General features: G+C 42.6%; 1 protein-coding gene across 1 annotated transcript in view; it reads right to left on the bottom strand.

Moving 5' to 3' along the window:
• ABCA1 (ATP binding cassette subfamily A member 1) overlaps window positions 1–24,517 on the bottom strand; it is a 153,702-nt gene extending 129,185 nt beyond the window's left edge. Inside the window, exon 1 of the mRNA XM_082243976.1 lies at window positions 24,412–24,517. The gene's annotated coding sequence lies outside the window, so the exon portion shown is untranslated. The remainder of the gene's footprint in view (window positions 1–24,411) is intronic.
• Between the last annotated feature and the right edge of the window lie 784 nt (window positions 24,518–25,301).

Raw genomic sequence — 25,301 nt, 5'->3', positions numbered from 1 at the left:
GTCTGTAGCTTTAGATTGAGGAACAAGCAGGCCCTAGAGGTGCTTTTGTGACATTTTCCGGTCTTATGGCTCCCAAGGACCTTTCATGTGAAGAGCTTTTTTTTTTTTGGGCATTGTGCTTTCAAACTATTTGTTCCATATTTTATCCATAGTTTTAGTCTCTTTAACTGCTATACCAATTACCCACTTTTTAAGATTATTCTAGAGGCTACATTTTCATCCTTTTCCATGCAAGGCCCTGACTGTAAAACATTTTGTATGATTAGGGAGTAATAATGAGAATGTTGTATGATGTTAAAGAAGCCTAAATTTAATGACTTGGTTGCATTTTAGGAACCATTAAATCAGAAATCCTGGTCATTTCAAAGTTTTTTCAACTTTTTTGTGCAACATTATTAGGATGTGAATTTATTATAAAATATTAGAAATGCTGCTATTGCAGTTTTTAAACCCAATCTTATCAAGATATCTTCTCTCTGAGCGTAAACAAAAAAAATCAATTCCAGACTATAATCTTACATGTGAGACAACCTTTCTGTTCTATTTTGAGACTGCATTTTGCTATCCAGTAAGTAATCTTGCTGATCAATAGCAGTGTGCACTTACTCAATGTTCAATTTCACCAAACAGCAAATGAAAGTGATCTTTTACATGTGGCCTCTGATCATAACAGCATCTTCAGACTAAGTACTGAGAAAACATATATGGAATGGCCAGTGAGTGTCTGACTTTATTGCAGTATATAAAAAATATAAAGCAAGTTGCATAATTCAAAAACCTTAGGATGATGTTGCCCTTACATTTTCGGGAAATCGGCACTTGTACATGAAATGTAGCCAACCAACAATCTTGTTTGCTTTTCTACCCTGTTCTTAAGCTGAAAAAAAAAAAAAATAGGAGGTCTGCTGTCCCTGTACCATTTTCACCTTTATTAGATCTTGGTTTCACATCCATACGTTTGACCTTGGCCTACCTTGCTATTTTATGCACTTGACTCCGGCCTTTAAATGCTGTTATTGTCAAAGACTGTTTTACCAATATTCACCTGTACCTTTTATCTACCCTTCGTAGTGTGGTTGAATTCCAAAAGGCTAAAGAGCCCTTGTCACAAGAAAGACAAACTGACATAAATTGCTGATAGATCTCTTTTTAGGTTTACCGATATTCACCTGTACCTTTTATCTACCCTTCGTAGTGTGGTTGGATTCCAAAAGGCTAAAGAGCCCTTGTCATAAGAAACCCAAACTGACATAAATTGCCGGTAGATCTCTTTTTAGGTTTACCAATATTCTTCTGTACCTTTTATCTACCCTTCGTAGTGTGGTTGGATTCCAAAAGGCTAAAGAGCCCTTGTCATAAGAAACCCAAACTGACATAAATTGCTGGTAGATCTCTTTTTAGGTTTACTGATATTCTTCTGTACCTTTTATCTACCCTTCGTAGTGTGGTTGAATTCCAAAAGGCTAAAGAGCCCTTGTCATAAGAAAGACAAACTGACATAAATTGCTGATAGATCTCTTTTTAGGTTTACCAATATTCTTCTGTACCTTTTATCTACCCTTCGTAGTGTGGTTGGATTCCAAAAGGCTAAAGAGCCCTTGTCATAAGAAACCCAGACTGACATAAATTGCTGGTAGATCTCTTTTTAGGTTTACCAATATTTTTCTGTACCTTTTATCTTCCCTTCATAGTGTGGTTGAATTCTAAAAGGCTAAAGAGCCCTTGTCATAAGAAACCCAGACTGACATAAATTGCTGTTAGATCTCTTTTTAGGTTTATTGAAACACCTGTGGGTACATAAGTGAACTTTAGCACTTGGATAAGATTTACAACTTGAACTAAGGCTTGGGTTATTGTCATGTCAAAGGTTACTGCTTCACAGTGCTATTTAAACGCTGTCCACCTACAGAAAGTGCCTTTCAGACAAGATTTCAATCTCTTAGTTATTCTTCACCTACAGTGATTGGAATCTCTATAAATCTATATCATGTCAGTCAAACAGAAATCATGTTTCCATAGAATTAACTATTATAGGTTACAGTCTAACCAATGACACAACAAAGCTTCTAGTTCACTTCTAGTCATCTCGCGTCTTGACTACTGCAATTCCTCTCTCATTGGCTTACCTCTACATAGGCGTTCCCCCCTTCAATCCATCATGAATGCTACCAGACTCACCCACCTTACCAATACTCATTGTGCGCTACTCCTCTGTCAATCCCTCCACTGGTTTTCGCTCACCCAACAAATTCAGTTCAAAATACTAACAACGTCTTACAAAGCCATCCACAATTTAGCCCCCAGCTACATCGCTAGCCTAGTCTCAAAATACCAACCAAATCGCTCTCTTCGTTCCTCCAAAAACCTCCTGCTCTCTAGCTCCATCATCACCTCCTCCCATGCTCGCCTCCAGGACTTTTCCAGAGCCTCTCCAATCCTATGGAACTCCTTACCCCAATCTGTCCGACTATCTCTTACTCTAATAGCTTTTAGACGATCCCTGAAAACCCTCCTCTTCAGAGAAGCCTATCCACACCTAACAACTATACTTCCATTTTCTCCATCAGCCCATCCCCCACGGTTATTGCTTTTTATTTCACTTGACCCTCCCTTCTAGATTGTAAACTCTAACGAGCAGGGCCCTCTGATTCCTCCTGTACTGAATAGTATTGTAACTGTATTGTCTTCCCCCACACTGTAAAGCGCTGCGCAAACTGTTAGCGCTATATAAATCCTGTGTAATAATAATGATAAATAATAATAATACTATAGGTTACAGCACACCACACTTTCTTTAAGAACTGAGCCCTGGTTCATACTACAGCGATGATAGACATCGCATGTGATTGGGAGCGCACTCCGATGTGAATTCAGCCATGCAGATTGTATGGCTGAATTCACATCTGATTCTGACAGAACTCGCACAGGACCCTTTTTTGGGTACGCAGCAGAATCGGATCGCATGGTGATTCACACCAATGCGATCTGATTCATGTCCGAACTGACAGTTCGCACTGCAATATGCAAACTGAACTGGGGGTGTCGTTAGCTTTGTATTGTGGTTCTGGCTAGCTCACTAAATTGCTTTAAGAAAGGACTGGATTCTTTCCTAGGTGTACACATTATAAGTGGGTACTAATTTATAGGTAAAGTTGATCCAGGGAATATCTGATTGCCTCTTGGGGGATCAGGAAGGAATTGTTCCCCTGCTGGAGCAAATTTGAGGTTGCCCCATCAACTGTGGATATAGAGGTGTAAGTATATGGCACTATATATATATATATATATATATATATATATATATATATATATATATATATATATATATATATATATAGTCACTGGTTCGAATCCCAACCATGACACTACCTACCTGGAGTTTGCATGTTCTCCCAGTGCCTGCGTGGGTTTCCTCTGGATACTCCGTTTCCTCCCACACTCCTCCCACACAAGACATGCTGGTAAGTTAATTGTCTCCTGTCTAAATTGGCCCTAGTATGTGTATGTATGAATATGAGTTAGGGACCTTAGATTGTAAGCTCCTTGAGGGCAGGGACTGATGTGAATGTACTATGAGTAAATTGACGGCGCTATACAAGTACCTGAAATAAATAAATATATTTATTTATTTTTATTTATTTCAGGTTCTTATATAGCGCTGTCAATTTACTCATAGTACATTCACATCAGTCCCTGCCCTCAAGGAGCTTACAATCTAAGGTCCCTAACTCACATACATACACAGTAGGGACAATTTTATACAGGATCCAATTAACCTACCAGCATGTCTTTGCTATACAGATATATATAAACATATATATGTGTATTTATATTTTTTTTCTTTTCATTGGTTGAGCTAGACTTCTTTTTTCAGCCAGACTAGCTATGAGGATTATTTACTAAAGCTAGAGAGGGCAAAATTTGTCACAATTCTGCAGAGAAACCAATCAGCTTCCAGGTTTTATTGCTAAAGCTTAATTAAACAAGTGGAGGTTAGAAGCTGATTGGTTTCTCGGCAGAATTGTGACTAATTTTGACCTCTCTAGCTTTAGTAAATAAACTCCAATGTAACTATGTGTTAAACAGTTGTACCCTGTGATATTTGAAGTCCAAAAATATCATTACAGTGCAAAGTGCAAAAATAAATGACCAAAAGTAAATCATAAACAAGGGACCTAGACTTAAAGGGTAATTCCACTTGCGTAAGAAAAAAAAATCTAGCATATACAATTGCAACAAGTCATATTGTAATTGAATGTTTTAAAAAATGAAAAGGAAAGGTCAATCTGCAGCGCTGTAATTTTCTGTAATACGCAATGCAATATGGCTACCAGAAGGTGTTCTGTACACAGAATGTATACTGACCACACCCCAGAAACATCATTTCCTGCTTGTGTGATTGGCTCACCAATTTTCCCAGAAGTCTGCCTAAGATACAAGTCAAATATCAGGCATCCCCTGCAAAAGAAATGCAATTTCTGGTGAGATACTTCCAATGGAAAATCAGGTCTAAAGAGAGGCAGACCCTGCCACTTTCTTCATTAGAACCCTGCAGGTGCAGCAGCTGGTGGATATTTATGAAACCACTCCCTTTAGATTCACTTTCCACATGGACACAGGCATTTCTTCAGAATAACAAAAGGAATCTGCAACAAAATTTGGTAAAATCCTTGAAATGTACAGAGATCACCCAGAGGGGAATGTATTTTTCTCAACAAAAGTGCAGTTAATAGTGTGACACTTAGAGTAGGTGCAGCTATTGCTGTGTAGCTTCTGCTGTTTTTTAAAAATCAGATCCAGTACTGTATAATACATGACACACAGGTCACACATGACCACGTTTTTTTTTTTTTTAACCACTTAAGCCGTGGAGGATTTTCCTGCTCAAAGACCAGGCCCTATTTTGCGATTCGGCACTGTGTGACTTTAACAGACAATTGCGCGGTCGTGCGGCGCTGTACCCAAATTAAATTGATGTCCTTTTTTCCCAAAAACAGAGCTTTCTTTTGGTGGTATTTGATCACCTGTGTGATTTTTACTTTTTCGCGCCATAAACAAAAAAAGAGCGACAATTTTAAAAAAAATAACAATATTTTTCACATTTTTTTATATGAAATTCCCCAAGAAAAAATTGAAAAATCTATTTTTTTTAACATTTTAGGCCAATTTGTTTTCTGCTACATGTTTGGTAAAAAAAAAAAAAAAAAAATCGCAATAAGCGTATTTTGATTGGTTTGCGCAAAAGTTTTGTGTCTACTAACTACGGGAAAGATTTATGTCATTTTTATTGTTTTTTTTTTTTACTAGTAATGGCAGCGATCTGCGATTTTTTTTTTGCGGGACTGCGACATTGCGGCGGACAGATCGGACCCTTGACTGACATTTTTGACACTTTTGGGGGTACCAGTGACATTACTACAGTAATCAGTGCTATAAATATGCACTGTAACTGTAAAAATGACACTGGCAGGGAAGGGGTTAACTTTACTGGTGATCAGTGGGTTAAATGTATCCCTAGGGGCGTGATTCTAACTGTGTGGGGCGTGGCTTGTAATGTAACCACAGAGACATACGATCCTACATAGTAGGATCATATAGTCTCTGCAGTTACACCAGGGAGAATGACAGACGGCTTTGTTTACATTAGCCGCCTGCCTTTCTCCCTCTCCAGCGGGAGATCGCGAGTGACCAGCGGACATCGGAGCCACCGGTCACTCACGCGGGGATGGCAGTGAATGAGCGGGGGCTGGAGCGCGCTCGCCCCCTAGAGGCTGGTAGGCGAGCGACGTAGCCCTACATCGGTTTGCCTGTACGGGGCTGACTGCCGCGCTAAATAGTCGTGCGGTGGTCGGCAAGCGGTTAAAAACTGTATTTTCAGTTATTTACATTAGCTAACAAATGTAAAAATATTACATATATGGAGTAAAGATGTGTTATCCAAATGCACTGTATTCCTTACAAAAAAATTGGATATGTTCTTGAAACAAATGACAGTTATCTTTCCAAGCCTCCAGAATGCTGGCAATGAAAGGTTTCTGATTTGTATTCAATGTAGTATGAAAAAGCTGTGATGAGGGTTTCACAGAAATGCCATTAGGGAGGATATAGCGGGTCCCCAGAGGGCACTGGCCTGAATGGCTGCAACATTTCCAATAATCTTCATCCTCACTGAACTTCACAAATCTATTTTTGCTCAGTCAATAGATCCTAAAAGCCGAATGATCTAAGACCTGAGGTTGATTTCAGGGACTTCATCGGGGTCATTAGTACTTTCATATGCCAAGAAACCTGAGATTGTAAAGTATCTTTAAATACTGTTTAATTGTCGGTTTGTAAACATGATGCACTGGCTTTTTTGGCAAGCATTCCATTCCTCCTGGCCAGCCAGGTTTGTGTGACATCACTGTGTCCAAAATAAGAACCCCGACAGAGCACTTCAGCCTTTTCCAACACCCTCTAGATTGAATTTCTATTAAAGATACTCTAAGCTAATTAAAGGAAACTGATACTGGGCTAGACTGGGACTGAGAAATATTATTAAAGCCAAACTAAACCTTCAGTTTAAATCAGTGAAATACTTTACAGGTGCATCAAAACAAAAAGGTGGGCAAAGTCTTAAGCCCCGTACACGCGATAAGAAATTCGGCCGGGAAATTTCGTCCGACGACCGATCTGTCGATTTTCGAATTGTTAGTATGGTGCTTTCGACATCTGACTCCAGCTTTTCGGCTGACAAAATCCTGGTGTGCAGGCTATAAAATTTTTGTCCTCCGTCAACACACGTCCGATTTTCATCTCATTAGTACAGATTTCGACAGGGAAAAATCTTATGAGCAAGACTGGGCATGCTCAGAGATGAAAGAACACATAGAAAGCAATCCAACACATGACATCACTTCTGAAGTAGAATTCTGTTATACGGGAAAATTCGTGTGCAGTCTAGAGCACATTCCAACCAACGGACACGCACTCTGGACAAAAGACGGACGACTGGTCGCCGGAAATTCGTAGCGTGTGTACGGGGCTTAAGGCTCCGTTCACATCTAGGCATCTTTGGGCGATTTTCTGCTCTAAGCCTCAGCTCTAAAAACGCCCAACAAGACAAATCCCATTCATTTCAATGGACCCTGTTCACATCTAAGCATTCTGTCGCCTTAGACTAAACACCCGTCGCTTAAAAAAGTACATGAGCTTCTTTTTTAGAAGATTACAGGCATTTTACAACTTTTCATTGGCCACTTGTCAACTCCAAATGCTGCAAAAGCGCCCTAAAAACCTGTAAAAATAGCAACGCCTAGATGTTAACGGAGTCACAGCTTGAGTAGAAAAGCCTGTCCCATGCCAGCAGGCTGTAGAGAAAGATCGTGACTACTGAGACGCATAGGCCCAGAAACAAAGTTAACGTAGTAACAAACACCCCCTTGCCCCCTACCCATATAACCATGATTAAGTTGGAAAGGGCAAGGCCACAGCTATTATTTATTTTCCAATACCAAACCAGTACACGTCTAGACCAGTGCCAGTCACAGTTGTACTGTGAGCACTCTTAGTCATTAACTTACTTCTAAAAGGGGTAAGGGGGAAGGGTCTGTCCTTACCATCAGTGGCTGACAGACAGCCTACCCCCAATTTACAAACAAGGGCATAACCCATTACTGGAACTTTAGCTGCTGGCAAGGTCAAAAACCGCCACGAAAGCTGTGACAGACCGACCGAAAAACTCTGCGGGGGTGGGCAGCTCTTCACCGCGATTGTTCTTAAAAGACCCAGAATTCCCTGAGAAGGTCCTCTTAACTGAGCTCAGGCCCAGCCCCATACCCAAGGCTTTGTCCAATCCTCTTGTCCCATATAGCCTCCTGCTAATCCTAACTCCTGGCCATGCCCCCATCAGTAAAGGCTCTCTTTCCCTACAGGGGTCAAAAGGCCTTCATTGCTCTCTGTTTCAAAACAGTGGTCTTTCAACTGATGCTGCTTCACCTGAGTCAGAGCTAGAGCTTTAGAACTGGCTCAGCAGGGGGTGGGCTGAACCTCTGCAGGGAGACCCCACTGCTGGGACATGGTCATCTAGAGCCTGGGGCAAACAACTCAAACTGCACCCCCCTCCCTCCCGCCCAAAATGGATGAGCATTACTGTATGTCAGCAAAAATTCCCCACTAAAATACTGAGCATTAATCTGCATGCTTGCCCCCTAAGCAAAAATCCCCCCTCCTCACAAATCTCCCCCCAAGCCCCCAAATCTCCCCAGCTCAAATGCCTCCAAAAACAAAATTCACGCCTCCTAGCACAAGTCCTCTACCCCTAAAATTCCCCCTCCTACTACACATCTTCTCCCTCCCACTTCGAACCCCCTTCCCAGCACAAATTTCCCCTCCTAGCACAAATCTTCTCCCCCCTCCCAACACAAATCCCCCTAAATCCCTACTCTTAGCACTCCCCACCCCTCCAATTCCCCCTACTAGAATAATACTTACCCCCAGCTGCTGTTATCCAACTGTGGCCACATTCATTCTCCATGGTCCCACTGTATGTGGGAAAGTAGCCCTACTCTATTGCTCACTTCCGAGGTGAACTAGTGACTATAGAGAGAGAGAGAGGGCCAAGCGCCGATCTAAGTGGTGGTGAGGATCAGCACGTCCCCTGCCTCGCAACAGGAGATCGCCGCTTACCCTCTACAGCATCAGCGCTACAGCCTGACCGGACAGCCCACCCTGGATGTGACTTCAGAGACCCCTCACTGCTTTTAAGATGCCTGCTTTTATACATCCTTTGTGAGTAAGATTCTTCTTGTGTGTCCAATAAATTGCCTATATTGCTACACTTAGATCGGCGCTTGGCCCTCTCTCTCTCTCTTTGGATTTATTTTATACAGGGTTGCTTCACCCTCTACAAGCCGGCAGCCAGCAAAGTGTACAAGCAATCTCACTGGACTTTTACCATTTGCCCACATCATAGACTATTGCAGCAACCCGCTCAGTCCATTTGCGCCAATCTCTCCCCCCCTCTCTCTAACTAGTGACTATAGACTATGGGATTTGCAGTGGGCACAGAGCTGTGTACATGAACTGTTCATTACAAACAAACAGAATTGAGAGGAAAAAGGAGAGGTTCAGGAACTTAAAGAGGACACTACAAGGAGACAAAAAAACACAGAATAAAATATGCCATCCACAGCTTAGCCCCCAACTACATCACTAGCTTAGTCTCAAAATACCAACCTCCTGCTCTCTAGCTCCCTTGTCACCTCCTCCCATGCTCGCCTCCAGGATTTTACCAGAGCCTCTCCAATCCTGTGGAACTCCTTACCCTTATCTGTCCGATTATCTCCTACTCTATTAGCTTTTAGGCGATCTCTGAAAACCCTCCTTTTCAGAGAAGCCTATCCTACCCACACCTAACAACTCTACCTCCATAGGTGTGCGCAGCCATTTGCATTAGGGTGTGCACCCCAAAGTTTAAATTCACATGCATGTGTGTGCCTACATGTATATGGCCCCAGTGCATTACTCTCCCTGCTGGCACAGTGAAATAGAAGTGCGTAGGCGATAATGCTAATGTGCCCTAGGTGATTAGGGTGTGCCCAGGCACACCCGGCACACCCTGTGCACACTCCTACGTCTACCTCCATTTTATCCATCTGCCCATCCCCCTCGGTTACTGCCTTTTGTTTCACTTGATCCTCCCTTCTAGATTGTAAGCTCTAACGAAGAGGGCCCTCTGATTCCTCCTGTATTGAATTGTACTGTAACTGTATTGTCTTCCCTCACATTGTAAAGCGCTGCACAAACTGTTGGCGCTATATAAATCCTGTATAATAATAATAATATTTTCATGAAAAGTAGATTAAAGGGCCATAAGTAGTGGATGGGTCAGGATTTTTTATTTTGGAGAATAAGGATATTGTTTCACGTCACTTTAATGATGTTTTTTAACAGGGTTGCAGAGTAAAACTAAAATCAGTTGAAATATTTTGTCATTTCCACTCTGTACTATTTCAGAATGTTTAATAAATTCTAGCCTGACAATATATAGTCCATACTTATTTAACCTTAAGACTCACTAAATGAAAAAGCATGCATTGTACATGTAATAAAGATAATGTGACTTGTAGAAGAGACCTACAAAAGGCATTATATGTGATTCATTCCTGAAACATAGTAGTAATTATGTTGCATAATTGAAATAATTAGTAAAAACCCTTTTTATGGAATATCTAAGCCAAAACTCATCCATTATTTTATATACATCTAGATTGCATATAATGTTTTTAAAGCTGGAATTACTAACTTAATAGCCGGTTTATTAAAACTAAAAAAAAAAAAAAAAAAAAAAAAAAACACTAAACTTACAAAACACTTACAAAACACTTACAGGAATTGACTCTCTATCGCCACCTATTATCCATAGCTAATACTGCAGCGTTTTCTTCTCAAGCTGAATTTGACCTGGAGGGAATTCCAGTTACTTACATTTTACCCCCTAAAATTACAATGACCGGCATTATTACTATGTGCAAATCAAATCACCTGGTACACATACAACTACATTCTGATAAAATGTAAAAGTTTCAGAATTCTTTTCATCTGTATTATCTAAAGAGTCAACATCTGTTTAGCCAGTCAATAATTTACTTTTCGATTTGTCGTTCATGACTATTCAGATGCTATTTCAAAAGCTATGAATCTAAAAAAACATTGAAGACTTTACACTTGTGATTAAGCAAATGGGCACTTGACATCCAGTACTTATAACCCCTATACACTGTATATAGCAGGCAAACGGCATGTAATGCTAAATACTTGCTCTTAGAGCCGGTTCACATAGCAGCGACCCGACTTGCCGGGGCGACCTGTGAAGTCGCGGTGCACAGCTCGCACCGCAACCTCGGAGAGACTTGCACGGACTTCATATCATTGAAGTCAATGCAGGTCGCTCCAGGTCGCCCCAAAGAAGCTCAGGACCCTTTTTCTAAGTCGGAGCGACTTGTGTCGCTCCTATTTGAACGGGTCCTGTGCTAATCTATAGGCAGGTGACCCACGGCGACTTGTCAGGCACAAGTAGCCCCAGTGTGAACCGGCTCTCAAACAAACTATTTTTTATTATTATATAGTTTTGAGTGTAAAAGGATGAATCTTCCCTTCTAACTCTCAGTGCCGGTTCACATTGGTGCAATGCTGGATACTGCATCACATCCGACTCTCTGGCAGTTCACACTGACATATGCAAACTGCTGGGAATGTCAATACAAAGTTAATGACACGCCTAGACTAGTTTGCATATCGCAGTGCAAACTGTCAGTTCAGACAGGAATCGGATCGCATAGGTGTAAACACCGAAGCGATCCGATTCTGGTATGGACCAACCAAAAAAAAGGTCCTGTGCATCTTTGGTCCGAATGCGATGTGAATTCAGCCATGCAATCTGTCAGACATTGCATGTGATTTGCACAGCAGTACGGTGCGAATCACTTGAGATGTCTGACATCGCATATGTGTGAACCGGCACTCAGGCTCCGTTACATAGTTACATAGTTAGTGTGTTTGAAAAAAGAAACCAGTCCATCCAGTTCAACCTATGGTGTGTGTTTGCTGTTAACCTTACATTGTATATCCCTGTATGTTGTGGTCATTAGGTCATAAAGGTGCCCATCTAATAGTTTTTTGAAACTATTGATGCTCCATAACACTGCTTGTGGAAGAGAATTCCACATCCTTACCGCTCTGATGGTAAGGAACCCTTTACGCAGTTTAAGATTAAACCGTTTCTCCTCTAATTTTAGTGAATGACTGCATGCCTTTTTAAATTCCCATTCGCTGAATAGGTTGTTCCTTATGCTAGGGTCGCCAGTACAGTATTTGTACATTGATATCATATCCCCCCCCCCTCAATTGTCTCTTCTCCAGAGAGAATAAGTTCAGTGCTTGTAGTCTTTCCTCATAGCTGATGTCCTCCATTCCCCTAATTATTTTTGTTGTCCTTCTCTGGACTTTTTCCAGTTCCAGCACGTCCTTCCTGAGGACCGGTGCCCAGAACTAGACAGCATACTCCAGATATGGCCGGACCAGAGTCTTGTAGAGTGGGAGAATAATCTCTTTATTTCTGGAGTGAATCCCCTTTTTTATACATGCCATTGCTGAGCGTGTCGTCTACTAGGACCCCCCCTAGTGAGTAACTTGCGTTCGCATCTAGGCATTCTGGATTGCGGGTGGAATCGCCTCAATTCTGCTCACCATCCCGAATCACTGCAAATCGCGGTGGCACCCCGATCACGACATTCCGGAACTTTCAATGGCACCCCGATCACAGCGTTCTGGAGTCTCGCGATTCTGTTTGCGCAATTTTACAGATGACAATTGCAGGAAATCGCGCTGCAATTGGGGTGCCGTTGGAAATGACAGGGATCGCATGCACGTCCCACAATTTGCGGTACAATTTTGGGCAGAATAGCGGCCATTCCACCCGCGATCCGGATGCCTAGAAGTGACTGGAGCCTCAGAAACCTACTAGAGAAACTTCACTCTAGTAACTTTATTTAACCACAAGATCACAATAAAGCTGACATTATTAGCAGAATGAACAGTCGGCTTGCTGTAAGGCCCCGTTCACACTGGGGCGATCCGACTTGCCGGGGCGACCTCATAGGTCGTGGCGCGCTGCTCGCACCGCGACCTCGGAGCGGCCGACACGGACTTCATAACATTGAAGTCTATGCAGGTCGCTCCAGGTCGCCCCAAAGAAGCTCCGGACCCTTTTTCTAAGTGGGAGCGACTTTTGTCGCTCCTATTAGAACGGGTCCATAGCTTCTCTATGGCGAGCGACCTACGGCGACCTGTCAGGCGCCAAGGTCGCCTGACAGGTCGCCCCAGTGTGAATGGGGACTAAGACAATAAAAATAAGGAAACTTGTCTCCTGAAATACTTTGGGTTCCTTTGGACACCCACATTGACTTAATAGATTTCTGTAAACGTAATGACTCCATAGCAGTTTATGCACAGGGCGTTAGGAAGAAATAAACAATAAAGTGGTAAACCTTAATAAAATGTACTCCAAACCTAAAGCAGGGAATAGATGGTGTGATTTTCATTCCCGCAACCACAGGTTCGATACCCTTCCATGGAGCCATTGTGTTCTCCCAGCGGGGGGGGGGGCCAGGGGAAGCCATCTCCATCGAGAGAGTACAGTGATATTTTTATAGCTAGTGGCTATAAAAGCTGGTAGTAATAATCGCATGTAAAATCCAACAGGCTGGATGTACCCAAGTTGACTGATTGATCAACTCGGGTACATTCAGCCTGCCCATTCATGTTTTCAATCTCGGCTGATTCCTGCTCAACCGGCCAGGATTCAAACTGTCTATGGCTGGCTTAGGAAAGTCATTTTTGTGCTATGGTTCTGCCTGCGTTTAATGGAAAAGACCCAGTCCCAGTTACCTAACTGAACCTTGTAGGTGACCAAGTTTTTTGGGTCAGGATATAACAACTTTTGGAAATGTATCATTCCACCAGTGGCGGCTATACATGCGTCCGGCCCCCTAATCTGCATGCGGGGCACCAGACGCATGGAGCTCAATGGGTTTTTTTTTTTTTAATCACCTGATTAGAGCCAGAGGCTCTAATAGGCTTCAGAAAAGGGTGGACCCTGCTCTGCGCCCCGAGCCCACCCATTGTGTGACACACGAATCCTCCTCCTGGCCAATCAAGAAGCGGGTCCGAGCCCCTATCCTGATTGGCCGAAAGGCAAAAACCATGCCAATGGCCGAAAGGAGGCGGCGGGAGGATTCAAGGAGACGCGGGGGACTGAGGAGAAGCTGCCGCTGCAGGTAAGTGCACTGGTCTGTCTGTATTGAAGGGGGCACGGCACTGCACGCTGGTCTGTCTGCATTGAAGGGGGCACGGCACGCTGGTCTGTCTGCATTGAAGGGGGCACGGCACTGCACGCTGGTCTGTCTGCATTGAAGGGGGCACGGCACGCTGGTCTGTCTGCATTGAAAGGGGGCACGCTGGTCTGTCTGCATTGAAAGGGGGCACGGCACGCTGGTCTGTCTGCATTGAAAGGGGGCACGCTGGTCTGTCTGTATTGAAAGGGGGCACGCTGGTCTGTCTGCATTGAAAGGGGGCACGCTGGTCTGTCTGCATTGAAAGGGGGCACGCTGGTCTGTCTGCATTGAAAGGGGGCACGCTGGTCTGTCTGCATTGAAAGGGGGCACGCTGGTCTCTCTGCATTGAAAGGGGGCACGCTGGTCTCTCTGCATTGAAAGGGGGCACGCTGGTCTCTCTGCATTGAAAGGGGGCACGGCAGGCTGGTCTCTCTGCATTGAAAGGGGGCACGGCACGCTGGTCTCTCTGCATTGAAAGGGGGCATGGCACGCTGGTTCCTCTGCATTGAAAGGGGGCACGGCACGCTGGTCTCTCTGCATTGAAAGGGGGAACGGCACGCTGGTCACTCTGCATTAAAAGGGGCACGGCACGCTGGTCACTCTGCATTCAAGGGGGCACACTATACCTTAATTACTGAAGGCCCCTTTCACTTATTTTTGTGACATCAAAGTCACGCAATTTTTTACAGCGTTTTTTGCCACAAAGCAATGCCTATTACATTTTTCTGTTTTCGCCCCCCCCCCCAAAAAAAAAAAAAAATTAAGCACCAGCCGCCACTGCATTCCACCATACCAGCTTATTGAATGGAAATTAGCACCAACAGTTTTCTGCCTGCAGTTTTAGTAGCAGTTTGAACTTTAATATATTTATTTTTTATATTAAGTTGCACAACTGTTAAAAAATAGGTAGATATCAGTCTCTTTAGGGTTTCTTCTTCTCTTGCAAAGTTTGGAATGTGAAAACATCTAGCTCCCATTAATGTTAGAAACCATAAATAATTAAAGTTGTATCCAACATGTTCATTTATTATACAAGTGCTTAATTCAAAATGAGGTCAGTTGTTGTTGCTGCACTTCTTCTAACACCTACAGTACATTAGGTATGTATCAGATTGTAATGATTGACAGTAAAACTGTAATAATGTGCTGTTTTTCATGCATTGGCCAACTGCAAATGCCAATTGTATGTTCTATAGATCTGGCATACATCTACTATTCCTAAAAATGACTGTGGCCTATCGACGTAAAGTTGGCACTACCTGGATTTTGAAATATGTTGGATAGTGTTATTTGCAGACATCAGATGACTTCTATTGTTACCCCATGCAGTCTGGAAGTTCAGAATATGGACAAATTTAACACTTGACTGCTATGTGACATAAACCAATGGCACAATCAATGGACATATGATGACTGTATAAACTAGCAGGCACGGTCATCGTCCGATTGTGGTCATTATCCGATCTGCACGATAACCCTTCACTGTTAATCAGACAGAAGCTGCAGGATTTGTTCTCCATTCGCACATGGATGACTCCTGACAAATTAACTCTTCCCTCTTGACTGCTGCAACGCAAGTGCCTTACACACATCAGACCTTCTACCAGAGATCACGTGTGATAAAATAAGCCTAAAAGGATGCTTTTAGGCCTAATAGTCATAATCAGTCCAATGTAAGCACTCAGTTATCTAGCACATAGAAACAAATGCGCCAAATGCATTCCCACAATTGTTCAAAAATTGCTAAATCTATTAAGGAAAGTGAAATCAGATAATGGTTCTAAAAAGTTATTATAAGTCAAAGAAATAAAGAATTCCAGCAACATCCAGGGTTTCCTCTCATTCTGAAAAACATCCTTTGTGTTATTGCCTAAGTACATGTTATTGGCTCAACAATGGGTTTCAAATTCTTTCTATGTGATAGTTCTATGCCGTGAAGGATTTGCCGTTTTCTCATCTACAAATATTCCATCTGCCCTTTTCTGTGGATTATTCAAATTCCACATAGTTCACAAAAAAACATAAAATCTTTAAAACGTATGTTTATCATTAACATTCCAATCAAATAGATACTTTGGCTGACAAGCACCAATCACTCCTTCAAAGAAAGCCTTTCATGTACTGTACACTCACACCAAGAAAATGAAAAACTTGCACAGGGATCAGTTGCTCTCAGTCGGGATGATAGAAATAAATAAATGAAATGAATGACTCCTGACATAATACAGGCATCACAGGTGCCTATACACATTAATAAGCACATATGCGTTTAGTGCTACCTGCCAGTGCATAGTATACAATAACAAAGGACAGTTTGGAGAGTCTGGCATTAAGCCCAAGTTCAGCTGAACTCGCAAGATTTCAGTCTGACTTTGGGGGCGAGTTCACAGACATCTATGTGGGTTCTTGCACAGATGTCTATGGAAATCGCCCCCCGCCCCCCAAATCGCCATAAATAGTACAGAAATTATTTTTGGGAATCGGTGCGGTGCCGCAAAGTCGGCGTCGCACCGATTCGGATGGTGCCATTGCCAGAAAATGGCTTCGATTTGACATGCGCATGTCAAATCGGACTAATGTGAACGTGGGCTAAAGGGTAATAAAAAGTTTGGAAATTTTTAACCAATTTTTTGTTCTCAACTAAATATCAAGCATTTGATCATTAATTCCCTGTTCACTTCTGCGTGCCATGGGAACGTGCGTAAAATTGCACATATTAACAAAGCGCGCAAAACTATGTTTTTATTGTGGTGCTGGTGCCATTCATTCTTAATGCATGTGTTGTAGCACACCACATTGCATAGTAACTTATTACTATGCGTTTTTGTGCAATGTGTGCGAAAAAAAAAAAACATGCACTACTTTAGTGTGATTTCTGTGTGTTGAGCAATGCATTCAAATGAATAGGCTGCCAAATGCAACGCATGTAAAAGCGGCATTGCATTGATGTGAAGTTTTTTGTTTGGTTAGTCATTTAGTTAAAACACTAGATAAAAAAGGAACATAATAGTAACTTTAACAAGGAATGATTTTTACAAGCCACATGTCAAGGTACAGTATTTTGTACATTAATGTGCATGTTGGCAACCCATTAAAATGACATTAAACCTTCCGTTTTTTAAAAATTTAAATAACAAACATGTCATTCTTAGGCCTCATGCACACTGGACATTATATAAACAGTAGTAGCTTTAGTTTTTTTTAGCGTTTTGCAGCATTTTTGCATTAGCATTTTTAAGGTTTGCACATTTTAGCTTTTTTTAGCAAAACTATACTCCCACAAAAAGCTTATGGTTCAAAAATGCTCATAAACGCTAAATAGTCTCGCTTTTCAGTTTTTTTCCAGCTTTTTTCAGTGTTAGAGCTTTTTTACAGCTGAAAAACTCCTCTTCAAACACACTAGTTCTTGTTATTTTTCCAGCCAGAAAACACTGATAAAAGCCTACATGCCTTGCATGCTCTGCGCAATGATTTTTCACAGAGGAGCCCCAATTCTCCTCTTCTGGGATCCCCTGCCAGAGCTCCGGGCTTCTCCTATTCAGCAGTGCCCCTATTAAAAATGGCTTTCCATGGGGGCATCCCTACTGGCTTACTCCTGAGCCACCATGTCTGTGTCCATTGACCCAGACCGCGCAGCTCGGCCCCAGCCCCCGTTCCCTCATCACAGCATTTTATTAATGGCTCTCGCTGCTATCAATCTGCCCATTGAGTAGGGAGATGGTGGTGAGAGCTGCTGCTCTCGTGCACATCTCTGGACCAAGCTTAGGTAAGAATAAAAGGAGGCGGGGGGGGGGCTGGGGGGATCCTGCAACAAAGAAGGTAAAATATCTTAAAGCTTTAGAACCACTTTAAAGTGGAGCCCCACCCAAAAGATGAAGTTCCGCGTTAAGGCTTCTCCTCCACTCCTAGTGAAGAAATGGTACTTTTGGGGAGCGGATACCTGATTTCGAAAGGTGCCCAGCTCCCACTTTTCTGTTCCAATCGCCTAGCAAAGTTCTCCTCCCCCTCCTTACCTGCAGTCATCTGGGACACAAGACTACAGGACCATTCACAAGGCACAGTGCCACCCGCGCATGTGCAGTGGGCACCCGGCTGTGAAGCCGCAAGCTGTCACAGCTGGGTGTCCACAGTTAACTGGGACAGATACCAGCGGGGGAGAACAGCTGGTATGAGGATATCGCTGGATCAGGGGATAGGTGAGTGGCTGTTTATTAAAAGTCAGCAGCTACAGTTTTTAAAATGGTTAACCTTTAATCCCTACACAAAAGACTGGAACGTCTCTAAGTTTAAATGGGCTGTCAACGCATGGCGATTTCGCAAAAAAAAAAAAAAAAAACGAACTTTTCGTGTGTTTGTTTTGATGTTAAAAAATAAAAAAAAGTCATGTATGTTGTGGCGTGCTCCTGAGAGGGTGCATTGTTGGTCATGCCCTGGGATACTATTCTAAGGCTGGATACACACTATACAACTTTTGTTGTTAGATTTCTTTTAGATTTACCTTCAACTATGTAGTGCAAGGGCCTGCCTTATTGCATACAATTTGAAAGTGTTTAGGTTTGACCTCATATTATATGGTTTTGGTGTCTAAAGGAAAAAAACTAAAGAGAAAAGTATAGCTGGATACACACTATACACTTGTCTTTAGATTTTTACCTTTAAGCTGGATACACACTATACAATTTTCTATAGATTTTTTCCTTTAGATTTACCAAAACCATATAATGTGAGATCAAACCTAAAAACTTTAAATTTGTATGCAATCAGTCAGGCCCTTGCACTACATAGTTGAAGGAAAATCTAAGACCCGGTTCACACTACTGCGACTTGGGACGAAACTTGTGTGCCTCATGTCGCCCCAAGTCTCTTGTCATTAAAATTCAATGTAAATGAATGAGAGCCGTCTTAATATGCATTACTGAAGTCGCTCCGACTTCAGAAAAGATTCCTGTACTACTTCAAGGCGACCTCTATTCGACTTTTGCCCATAGACTTCAATGAGAGTCGCCTCTAAGTCGGATCCTTATCTATTTTCAAGCGACTGTGATCAGACTTTCCAGGAAGAAAAAGATTAGCCAGGCATTCCCCACAGACAAAGTCGCCTATCATTTAAGTCTCTTACAAGTCTATTGCAAGTCTCTTCAAAGTCGTGCTAAAAAGTCGCTCCTTCATGGGGCGACTTTCTGGTCGCGGTAGTGTGAACCGGCTCTAAAGAAAATCTAACAACAAAAGTTGTATAGTGTGTATCCAGCTTAAATGAATGGCACTGCAATGCAACACCCAAAATGTTTGCATGTTCCAATAACGCATGATAAATTGCGTTGTACCACAACGCAAAGCTCTGCAGGGGGAGTATTGAATGGTAACACACAATGTGAACCTGTGTTTACTTCAATCATTACAATCATGTGCAAAATTACGTTCTTATTTCCCCTGATAAGGTATTTAAAATTAATATTTTGGGAAGAGGACATTATCTTCTTTAGCAAACTAACCCCCATATGCAGTTTCAATCCAGACACACATTATGCTTGATCTCATTCTGCAATCTTGGTGCTTTGCCATAACTTAATGTATCGTTAAGGGTCAAGCGCAAAAAAAAAAAAATATTGCTCAAGGCAGAGAAAATAATTGCAGCCTCAGCATTAATGCTGGTAAGAAGAACTTTTACATTATTCTGAGTAATTAAACCTCGTAATTTCCCGGTGAAGAATTAATGCAACTGAAATGTCAGCAGCCCTATGCTGGGTTTTCTTTACCCCAAAAAAATAGGCAAAAAAGTCCTAATCTAAATAAGAGCTAATGTATATTCAGTGGCATTTTCAGAAGATCACATTGGGTTTGATTTACTAAAGCTGGAGAGTGCAAAATCAGACTTACTTCTGCATAGAAACCAATCATCTTCCAGGTTCTATTGCCAAAGCTTAATCGAACAAACTAAGGCTGGCCATACATTATACAATTTTAGATTTACCAAAACCATATAAAAAACCTAAACACTTTCAATTTGGTATGCAATCAAGCAGGCCCTTGCACTACATACTTTAAAGTAAATCTAAAGGAAATTGAATAAGAAAATTGTATCATGTATGGCCAGCTTTAGGTTAGAAGCTGATTGGCTGACATGTACAACTGCACCAGATTCTGAGTGCTCCAGTTTTAGTAAATCTCCCCTATTGCTCCTTGCTTTGTTGCTGATCTATGTATGGAAAATTGGATCTTTATTATTGCTTTACTTCTTTATTTGGTGCCTAAAGGCCCATACACACGATTGTCGGCCGTAAATATTCGGCCACCGACCGATCGGCCAATTGTTGGCTTGTTAGTATGATGCTTCCGACAACCGACTGCGACTTTTCGGGCCGAACAGAATCTGGCGTGCAGACTTTAATATTTTTGTTGGCCAACACTAGAACGGCCGATTGTTCGCCAGTCAGTACAGAATTCGGCCGACAAACAGCAGATTAGCAAGACTGGGCATGCTCAGAGAAGAAAAAAAACACGGAAAGTTAACCATTACATGACATCACTTCTGCAGTCGGCTGTTGTTGGCCGACAAAATTCGTGTGCAGTCTTTTGCAGTTTTCAACCGACAGGACAGCCCTGGACAAAAGACGGCCGATCGTTCGGCCGACAATCAGTACGTGTGTACGGGGCTTAAATGTTGGCTTGAGCAGCCAGTTTTATCCAGATGGTTCCCTGTGTACAGATTCAGTTCCCCAAATGAAGAATGCCCCACTTTTTCCTCTTTCTGTCATGTACCCTACTAAAAGGTTACTGTCGGTCATTGTTCAGCCATCTCCCTCTCTCTACAGCTCCAACGCCTGGCTTATGTGGGAAGTGGCCCTTAATCACAGGAGCTGCAGATGAATGATTGGGGAATCACAGAAGATATAAACCATGTCTATCCACAAATCAGTGTTATGTAACAGGCATAATGGTAGTTTTTAGGATAACCTACTAAACGGAGGCTGTGAAGAACTACACATCCCAACAGTCCCTAGACCGTAGTTCTATGGCACCGAAAGATTATTTTCTTGTCTGTATTCCATACGGTGTAGCTGCATGATATACAGATTACTAACATCTGTAGCTTGTGTGAAGTATGGGAGGGGGAGATTGTGTAACCTTGTAACAAAACATGTCTACAGCAGCCGTTCTGAACCTTCTTACACTAGAGGAGGAAAAACTATTTCAGATCTCAGGGAACCCCTGCTAAAAATAAATTAATGGGGGATCCGGGGAAAAAATGCTCCTTAAATTGGTGGCCAGTGGAAAGACTGCCCCGCTTACATTGAGGGTCAGTAAAAAAACAAGCCCCCTTATAGTGGCGGTCATTGGGAAGAACGTGCCTTGCTGTGGTGGCAAGGGGGAAAAAATATCCCTTAGGTGGTCAGAGGGAAGAATGCCTCTTAAATTGGTGGTCAGTGGGAAGAATGCCCCTTAAAGCGGTGGTCAGTGGGAAGAATGCCCCTTATGGCGGTGGCCAGTGGGAAGAATGTCCCTTATAGCAGTGATCAGTGGGAAGAATGTCCCTTATGGCGGTGGCCAGTGGGAAGAATGCCCCTTATAGCAGTGGGAAGAATGCCCCTTATAGGGGTGGTCAGTGGGAAGAATGCCCCTTATATCGGTGGTCAGTGAGAGGAATGCCCCTTATGGCGGTGCTCAGTGGGAAGAATGTCCCTTATAGCAGTGGTCAGTGGGAAGAATGTCCCTTATGGCAGTGGCCAGTGGAAAGAATGCCCCTTATAGCAGTGGGAAGAATGCCCCTTATAGCGGTGGTCAGTGGGAAGAATGCCCCTTATATCGGTGGTCAGTGAGAGGAATGCCCCTTATGGCGGTGGTCAGTGGGAAGAATGTCCCTTATAGCAGTGGTCAGTGGGAAGAATGCCCCTTATGGCAGTGGTCAGTGAGAAGAATGCCCCTTATAGCGGTGGTTAATGGAAAGAATGCCCCTTATAGCAGTGGTCAGTGGAAAGAATGCCCCTTATAGCAGTGGTCAGTGGAAAGAATGCCCCTTATAGCGGTGGTCAGTGAGAGGAATGCCCCTTATGGAGGTGGTCAGTGGAAAGAATGCACCTTATAGCGGTGGTCAGTGGGAAGAATGCCCCTTATGGCGGTGGTCGGTGGGAAGAATGTCCTTTATGGCGGTGGTCAGTGGGAAAAATGCCCCTCATGGCGGTGGTCAGTGAGAAGAATGCCCCTTACAGCAGTGGTCAGTGGGAAGAATGTCCCTTATAGCAGTTCTCAATAGGAAGAATACTCCTCATAGCGGTGGTCAGTGGGAAGAATTTCCCTTATAGTGGTGGTCAGTGAGAATAATGCCCCTTATAGTGGTGGTCAGTGGGAAGAATGTCCCTTTAAGCAGTGGTCATTGGGAACAATGCCCAATATAGTGGTGGTCATTGGAAAAAATGCACCTTATAGTTGTGGTCATGGGAAAATGCCCCTTACTGTGGTAGTCAGTGGGAAGATATATCCGTTATAGTGGTGGTTAGTTGGAAAAATGCACCACCTTACAGTGGTGGTCAGTGTTAAAAATGCCCCTTATAGTGGTGGGTCAGTGGAAAGCATGTCCCTTATATTGGTGGTCAGTGAAAACATTACCCCTTTATTGGTGGTCATTGGGAAAAATACCCCTTACACTGATATCCAGTAGGAAGCATGCCCCCTCCTTACATTGGGGGTCAGTAGAAAGAATGCCCCCTTACGGTGGTGGTCAATGGAAATAAAAAAAAAACCCTTATAATGGAGGTCAGTGGAAAGAATTGTGCTTTACAGTAGTGGCCAGAATGCCAACCTTACAGACAGCTGAAAAATTTGTGATACTGCTGGCTCTGCCAAGTGATGTTGTCCGCAGATCTATGCAGGCACCATCAGATAGGAGGTCAATCAGCCACAGCTCAAGGAGCCCCTAGCTACCTCTGGAGGAACCCTAGGCTTCCACGGCACCCAGGCTGAGGATGGCTGATCTACAGCTTTGTTAGACAAACAGTTGCTGTAGTTTGATCCATGAATTGTTATTATTGTAAAAGAAGTGGTGTAGTGCAATGTTTACTCTTCTATGTGATATTTTACAGTTGATTGCTTAGTATTGTGTCTACATATGTATCCAGCTACTTTTTAAAGGCAATAGATGCCAAACAAAATGTTGCTCTTCCTTGTAAACAACAATAAAGTATCTCAGCTCGCTCTGTAGCTTATATAATCACCATGCATTAGTGAAGAAGTAAGAAAACGGAACAGGGGAGTCTTTCTGTCTGAGAAGCCAAGGAGAATAAAGAAAAAAGATCAGCTATTGGGGTCAATTCTTAGATCTAAAACCAGGTTATAGGCAAACACAAAGACCCCGAGACACACAGTGAGTTCACAGTCAGATCTCCTGTTCTTCATTATATCTTTGTTCCAAATCTAATGGTGGCCATTCATGCTTCCATTGTATTATCCCATTATTATTATTATTATTCAGGATTTATTTAGCGCCAACAATTTGCCCAGAGCTTTACATGAGGGCAGACAGTACAGTTGCAATACATATCAATACAGGAGGAATCAGAGGGCATCCCATAGATGTTCAAATTGATCCTTTTTTCCAAATCTAATGGTGGCCATTTATGCTTTTTTTATTATTATTACCATATTTTCCGGCGTATAAGACGACTGGGCGTATAAGACGAACCCCCCTAATTTTCATCTACCGGTAATACTTATACTTAGGTTACCTTGGAGATATTATACTCGGCGTATAAGACGACCCCCCATTTTTGGGGGATTTTTTTGAGGTTCAAAAGTAGTCTTATACGCCAGAAAATACAGTATTCAGGATTTATTTATTTCTCCAACCGTTTGCCCAGAGCTTTACAACATGGAGCACAGTTACAATACATATCAATACAGGAGGAATCAGAGGACATCCCATAGATGTTCAAATTGATCAAAACAATTGAATCAGGGACCAAACAGCTATGATTGTGATTGACTTAGATTCAGTTTAGATCATTTTTGATCAAACAAAGTCGATCGGACAATGTAAAAAATAACCAAATATACTGCATCAAACGCTTGTTTCGATCGACCAATTTATGAGGTCTCCTGGTGAAAAAGGAGATATCGTTGATAACTTAGTATCTTCCAACTACAGATCAAATTCTGATTTCTAGTGCATGGCATATCCACGGATTGTGTTGTTGACTACCAATCTGATCGGAAAAGATATTGATCGTTTATGGAAGCTTGTATGGCCACCCTAAGCTCACAATAGAGAAGACAAGTGTGATCATGCCTTGCCTTCACACACAAGGCTCCTTTGTCACCAGGTAGCCAGGCTGGCACATCCTCAGCCCATCTGATGACCTTGGCCCGGGTCACAGACCACAATCAGACAATGAAAGGTGACATGTGGCAGGTGTCACTCAGCAGCCAGAGAAACAACATGCGACAGATGGGGAGCAGAAGAAGAATAAGACGCATCAATGATTTAAATCCCTCTTCTAAGAAATCCTGGAGATGATCCATGGCTTGGAAAATGAGGGCGACCTACCTTGTTAGTGGGTTCCGATCGTGGGCGAGCTCATGAGATCCCTGCTTAGAAGAGTCCCGAGTCTCTCCAGTTCTGTGATGCTCTCTCTGTGTGCTGGGATCGTATATGTGTGTAAGCCTCCCCTCTGCACACTATCTCCCCCTCTCTGCCTCCGAGAGAAGAAGAAAACAAAAAAAAAAGGCAGGCAGTGGTTTTTTAACCCGGAGTTCCTTTTATAGATAGGAGGCTGTGCAGTACACCAGGGGTTACTATCGGTCACAGCTGTCCTGCTCAAGTCTGTTTATATGGCTCAGCGCTGGGCTGCCAGCACGTGTAGACAGGCCCCGCCTCTTAAAAGGGCAATCCACTCCATGACTCCTATAGGAGGGGGAGCTCAGCTTGTTTTTTTCTGCTTAGAAGAAGACTCCATTTTTCCCCTCTTCATTCATTTATTTCATCTTCATCTACTAATATTCTATTCTTTACAGTTTGCTGCTAGTGAGATTATCCTGTGTAATGTAGAATGGCCATTCCTGTTCTATCTGTGTGATGCTCCTCTAGGAGTTGCCATCTCATCCCTTTAATCCAGGACAAATATATTAATTACACAGGTTCTGTGGCTGATTAAGGTGGTCTTTAAACTCACTTAGTCCTTTATGTGCATTATATCAGCCCCAGAACCTGTGTAATTCATATGTGTCCTGCATTAAAGGGAGGACTTGGGTGTTCAATAACAAATGACGTCACCTTTTGTCAAGCTTTTCAGGCATACATTGTAAAGGCTGTAGAAGGAACTATAGGACTACATTGCAAACAGAGCGAGCACGGAATGATATACTGCTGACTGTGCGTGTCTGGATATAAATACAACACCGATTCCGAAAAAAAAAAAAAAAAAAAAAGTTGGGACG

Source organism: Pelophylax lessonae, assembly GCF_965119305.1.
Source record: "Pelophylax lessonae genome assembly, chromosome: 1".
Taxonomy (NCBI): domain Eukaryota; kingdom Metazoa; phylum Chordata; class Amphibia; order Anura; family Ranidae; genus Pelophylax; species Pelophylax lessonae.
This window is presented reverse-complemented; position numbering and strand designations above follow the sequence as displayed.